Genomic DNA, 7,197 nt, shown 5'->3' on the forward strand with positions numbered 1-7,197 from the left:
CTAATGAGTACTATAAGAATTATTAAGTACATCAATAATACTATTGAATATGGTCTGTTATACACATTTGATACTAATAGTTCTTTAGTTGGTTATTGTGATGTAGATTGGGCTTGTAGCTCAGAGGATAGAAAAAACATTTTAGGTGGGTGTTTCTTTTTAGGGAACAATCTTGTAAGGATCTAAATTTCTAGGACTTATACTAGGTCGTTACTATATGCAAGCAAAAATCTTAAAACGACTCTCTCACAAATTTTAACTAAATCAAACGAATTTCATTAAATAAATAACTTTTGTAAAATCTAAATAACTAAAAATCTTTTATCAGGGTCACCCTGAAATATAAGTTCAAAATAAATTTCATGAAGTTTTATAAATAAAAATTTCAACAATGGTACTTTAAGTTCAAACATCAAGACTAGATTTTAAAACAGTAAAACATGAAAACATGAGCGCAAGTATCTCTCTGGTCCCAATGGCACGATCATGCATTCCTTTTATCATTTTCCAGTACGTCCTTATACTTACCTGACAAACATAATATAAAAAAGGATGAATATAAAATACTTAATAAGTAACTCCACTACTGGGGTTAGGCTAAGTATCTATATCCTTTAGATGACACTCTGATGGGACATGCATAAACCTCTACTTTCCATGGGATAGCTATCTACTAGATAATTGAACCCGCCCTACCGTAGGTGAGATATACCCACAAACCTCTAGTAAAATCTTGTAGGAGATCACTAACCTCTCATGAAGTCCCGAAGGAAATCACAACCTCTGGTGAAATCCCGAAAGAGATCACTAACCTCTCGTGAATCTCGAAGGAAATGCAAACCTCTGGTGAAATTGCGGAGGAGTTCACCACCTCTTGTGAATCCCGAAGTAAACATAAACTTTTGGTTAAATCCTAAAGGAGATCACCGACTTTAATGAATCCCGAAGGAAACACAAACCTTTGGTGGGTATCTAACTATGGGTAAAGGATAACTATCACGGTCATAAATAACATGCATAAATCATAACATAAAGTTCATTCATCCTCATACATGTCAAATAATATCTAGATCATTCTCATACATTCTTGTAAAATATCTTATAAAATAAGATTATGCTCATTCTTATCATATACACCAAACAGGACAATCATATATTCATATTTCCTCTCTAATCAAATATCATGATTCATACAATCTTAGAACCATCAAAATTATCCTTAATCTTATCACCTGACACAAAGGCGGTTCTAGTAGTAAGATTACTTATCTCGTGTTGAAATTTCAAAATTAATCCAATCAACCTCCAACAACAACTTGAATTAATGTCTCAAATTCTTACTCCAAATTTATTCCAAACTTCGCTCAAAGATTCAAATCTACACATAAACCATAATTTAGGACTTAAAATCCAATTTCCAACATTTATAACTAATCCAAAAAGTTCCAGTCTTAATAGTCACAAATTATGTGAAGGAAATCGAACACGAGGATTTCCATGAGCAGTGGAAGGATCTTTCCAAATTTCAATCGTATATGAACTTTACAATTACAATCACAAACGAAAACGAACAGTTATGCATAAAATAGAATTACAGCATGCTTTACTATAGATCAAGGGAAGAATCAACAGACCTTTGCAGACTCATCTTCAAGCTCCTTGATCACCAACACTTGATCACAGCAACATAGCAACACACGAATGCAACATGACCGCTACACTGCACGAACACCAAACACTCGAATTAAGCGATCGCCAAGGTCAAGAACACCCCGAACACCGCGAACGACCTCACAGAACCTCGACAGTGTCAAGTTGAGTATAAGACCACCAAGAAGGTTACCTTGGTATTCTCAATGTGAGCATCCAGAAGGTGGGCTCTGTATGGACTTGGTTAGAGGCAGAAAATCGGAGGAAACACAATCGTGTAAACAATTGAGCAAGTGGAAGATGGAACAACCTATCGTATAGGTAGATGCCCAATCCTATAGGTCGATGTCCAATCGTTTAGGAAAAGTTATGTGATCATCTAACAAAAGCTATGCGATCGTTCAGCTCATCGTTTAGCTGAGTGTCTATCGTGTACTAACACTCCACGATCGTTTAGCTAACTCCAAGCTGTCGCTTAGTAAATCTAATTAAGAAAACATTTTTCCTTTTATCTCACGGTTACCATGAAACCACCAATAACCTCACACTCAATTGGTTATTAGAGAAAAAGAGATAATTGTCCAATAATTAGCTCGAAGATTCAACGGTACGTGAATAACTGACTAAACTCTTTAGTCACGAGATCCCAAAACTAACTCATTTGAAGTGTAATATATTAAGAAGAGTTCAGCCGTCGGTCTTTAGTGGCGGTGACCGGCAGACTCTTTATCTAATTAAGAAATCTATTTTTTAGAAAAATCAATAATTAAAGTAGTAGATAGATTAGATTTCCTTTTTGAATAAGACTTTTTCTCTAATTAGGAAATTCATATTTTAATTAATTAAAAAATCCATCATCAAATTAATTTAAATTAAATCCAAATTTCTCTTGCCAACTAAATTTAAATGAATTATTTTCTTTAATTTGGATCCAAACTCCAAAATTAAAGAGGATAAAATTCAGAACCACAATTTTCCCTTTCCTTCTTAAATTTCCAAACCTTTTTAATTTCCAAAATTCTATTTTTTTTTTTAATTTTCAAATCTTTTTCAAAATAATCTAGAAATTCCAAATATCTTATCAAATTAATCTCAAACCAATTAACTTCTCTAATTAACTTAATTTTGGCTCCAAACTAAAATTAAAGAGAACATACAATCCAATAGTTGAGATAAATTACATCCTTCCAAATATTTAATCAATTTAAAAACACACTTTCCACAATATAAATTAATTCTTTTTTTCCTTAAATTGAATTAAAATTCTAATTCTTTATAAATATATTTTAAATTAATTATCTTGCCTCCAAAATTAATTTTTTAGCCCCAATTTATCAAAATAACGTCCAAATATTTAAAACTAATTTAATGCAAATTACCTGAAAAATTTGGGATGTTACAAATCTTGTTTCATGGTTCAGTAAGAAACACAATTGTGTTTCCTTATCCACTATTGAAACTGAATATGTTGCGACTGGTAGTTTTTATATTCAACTATTGTGGATGAAACAAATGCTTAAATCCATCAGGATGTTATGCAAGGGTGTACATGGGCCGGGTTAGGCCGGGTTGAAGGAATTTTGTGGACCAACCCAAAAATTCAGGTTGGCTAATAATGAACCCTATCGATTCATTTTTTAAGGGTCAACCCAACCCAAAATTTTCAGGTTGGGTCGGGTTGGGTCACCGGTTCTTTTTTTTTTTTAATGTACCAGAAGCATGAGTTAGTATCGAAAGCGAGGGGACTGAGGGGAGACCGGACCGGAATCGTAAGGCATGGGCCAGATCGACCAGGGGACTAAGGCGGAGACCAGATCGACGTTTATGTTGCTTTGTGAGGGAGGGTTCAGGCCGTTTAGCGAAGGCGAGCTACTGAGATTGAGAGTTTGAGTTTCTTTGCTTTTTGTTATATATATATATATATATATATATATATATAACAAAAAGCAAAGAAACTCAAACTCCGCGAGGCCGAGGGTTTTCTACTTTGTTTTTTCTAATATATATATAGAGCGTCCAAGTCGGAATCTGCCAACGTCTCATCTCACCGAAGCGAGGGTTTTCTGCATAATTTTTTTAATATATATATATATATTATATATATATATTCGGGTCGAGTCAACCAGACCCTAAATGTTAGTAACCCGAGACCTGACCCAGAATTTAAATTTTTAAAAGTTTTTAACCCAACCCAACCCTTATGGTTTTAGTTGGGTAGTCCGGGTTGGTCAGGTTATCGGGTTTTTTGAAGACCCCTAATGCTATGACATTGTACTGTGACGAACGCAATAAATATCTCTAAAAATCCTATGCAGCATACTAGAACAAAACAAATAGACATTAGACATCATTTCATTAGAGATTCAACCACCAACCAAGAACTACATCTAACTCAAGCAAAATATATTAGGAAAGTACGTCAAAAGGATGGTATGCTTAATGCTTGGTCCATTACCTCATGACTTATGAAGCACAGACACAGATATGACTACACGATACAGATATGATCGGATACGGTGATTCGTCAATTTCTAAAAAACTAAGATACGGATATGTCTAAGGATGCGTCATTTCTTTATATATTTTTTTAGTATATATACTTCTAAAAAATGAGGATACTGATATGTTGAAGATACATTTCCTTTTTCTTTAAAAAAATCTAAGATATAGATAAATTTAGTGTACAAGTTAATAACAATAGCACAAAATAGAATACAAATACTAAAATACAATACAAAAAAAGCAATATCTAAGATGTTGAAGTACAATAGTTAATAAAATATAATAAAAAAAATGACTCATATTGCAAAGAAGAAGAAGATTAGAGGGAGAAATATGAAAATAAACGAAGAACATCTTCATTGAATTGTTGAAAATATCCAAATGGTTCATATTTTGGTAGACTTTGTGGGGACTCAAATATGAAGATGGAGATTAGATGATTCTAATCTAAGGTTTGGTCCATTATTTATTTTTTTTCCTTTTAGTTTTGGACTCGAGTAGTGAGTTTTTTAAGTAGGTTGCCTAGTTTTAGATTGGTAAAGATTAGATGAGTTGCTCATTTTTTTCTTTTAAAAAAAAGTATGCATAGAAATAGATACATCAAGTCGCATGTTAGATATGTATCTGGGAAGTATCTGGATGTATCGATATCCGATACGTGTCTGATACGGATTCTTTGCCTCACATGAAGTGTATGTGCTTCATAGCTCACAACCCTCAACATTGTCAACATAATTGTTAAAGTCACCAAAGATGACCCATCAAACTATAAGAGCATCATAGGATCGTAAATATACCTAACTTTGACATGACTTTGCATTGTACATGTCGTTAATAAAACGGCTAGTTGCATAAATAGTATTCAAGCCTAAAATAATAAAATATGTGTTACAAGGACAAATTAATTGCATATATAGAACAAAAAATGGTAAAAACTAAAAAGTCCATGCCCAACCACCATTTTGCGCGCATATTCCCGATTTTCTCAAAATGAAAGCTATCAATGATAGCTTCTACAGTGATGCTTTCGTCAATGAATATCACTGATAATTACTATCCATGGTAGCTTTTAATTTATAAAATGTGCTATCAGTAATAGATTTCAATTTGAGGAATGTGCTATTAATTTCTATCACTAATAGCTGCTATCGGTGATACCTTTCAAGTTAGGATTTTTTTCATTCCAAAGAAGTCGCCTCATGAGGCTGTATTCCTTGTAGCCTCCTGATGCCAGCGAAATTCCGGCAACTGGGTTTTCGCCACTCACCGTTGCAACATCTGGGTCAGCCTCATTCGCAAGCACTGGTGGGATTCTGTCAGCCGGGTTGCTTTCGTCCGCCATTTCAGCATCTGGGTCGCTTCCGTTCGCCATTTTCATTCGGGCAGAATGGTCGAGAATGACAATCTGGTTGAGGTAGGATCCGGTGGTGGTTCAGACAAGGCCAAGGTGAAAGAGGAGAAATATAGAGAGGATACGAGGCAACGACTGTGTGTGGCGACGATGGAAGAGAGGGAGAAGAGATGGTCAGTGGTAGTGGTGGAATCAGACATGCAAGGGAGAAAGAAAAGGAAAAAAAGGAAAAAAGAAGAAAGAGCACGAGGGAAAACTTGGAAATATATGAAAATTTTAAAACCAGCCGATGCCGATGAGTATGTGTCATATATACAATTAATTTTAGTATTATATTAGTAAATATTTTGACTAAGTGGGTTATTTGTTATAATTTCCCTTAGTAAAATCTACCAACACCTTCAAGTTGGGAAACATATACTTTACGACCTAAAGAGTATAATAACACAATATATCTTATCTAAAAGGAAAATAGCCCTATTAACTTATATGCATTTTGCGATCCAAATTGAGGAGGTTGTCCAACTACAAAAAGAAGCATTACTTGGACAATCAAATCGACCTTCAATAAGGTTAAAATCGTTTGAGAAATTTTTTCCACAACGATTGAAAATCGAGGTTTTTGTCAAATTGAAAAATCTACCCAACTTAGCAGAATTACAATTGCATTAAAATGGCAATTCTACCTCTGCGTCCCTCTACATAAAAACTAGAAAAATATAAGGAAAAATGTCCCAAAATCAAATATAAATATTATTTTAGCATGTTCACAACATTTAGTTCCAATTTTAACAACACTCACCAATTAATTAAGCTAGAAATATGTACAAAAAAAACAAATCAATACCTTAAGTTTTAGAGTCAAATAAATCCCATATCTGAGACTTGTCAGTCGTACTCTAATAATCCTTCCCTTGAATGAAGGATCACCAATAACTTTTAACCAGCTCCATTCCTCTTCACCATAGCCCATTTTTTGTCCCGTTAGTTCAATCACATATCACAATTATTATGTCATCGAGGCACATCAACATGACTAAGTGCAAGAGTATGTCCTCCTTTATATACCATGAATCTTCCCCTTATGTAGTTAATGTAAGACTTTAATTTGATTGTGCTCTAACACTCTAATTGGACTTTCTTAGCTAACACATTTCAATAGTGTCATCCAAACTAACTGAAAGCACAAAAAGCATCTTCTCGTTCATCATTTAACTTAGTCTTAAAGTGGTTGTTCATAACTAAAAGAGGCATTATTTATTATCAGCCTAAACAGGAATTGTAAATATCTAATAATCGCTTTTGTAACCATATGATTTCTTGAAGTTAAGTTTATAAACATTACTTTCACTTTTTAATTTTTTTTATTCACTTTCTACAAATATTTTCAAAAACTAAGCCAAAATTTTGAAAAGAAAAAAAGAGTAAGATTTCAAAAATTAGTTTTTGTTTGGATAATTCGACTAAGAATTTAAGAGTTTCTTCTAATTATAACAATTAATTTAATGCAAATAAAATATATTAATAAATTAATTGCAAGATAAAAAATGAGAGGAATAGAGAAATTGACGCCGATAATTTTATAGTTGTTCGGCTCAACTAGCCTACATCTACTTCTCAAGCTCTTCTTGGGTATTTCACTAGAAGTCTTTGACTCTTTCCACGTCTTAGAGTCAAACCGCTACAATGTTCTT

This window comes from Benincasa hispida, unplaced genomic scaffold (genome assembly GCF_027475165.1).
Source record: "Benincasa hispida cultivar pf3 unplaced genomic scaffold, pf3_genome.v1.1 HicScf549, whole genome shotgun sequence".
NCBI classification, from domain to species: domain Eukaryota; kingdom Viridiplantae; phylum Streptophyta; class Magnoliopsida; order Cucurbitales; family Cucurbitaceae; genus Benincasa; species Benincasa hispida.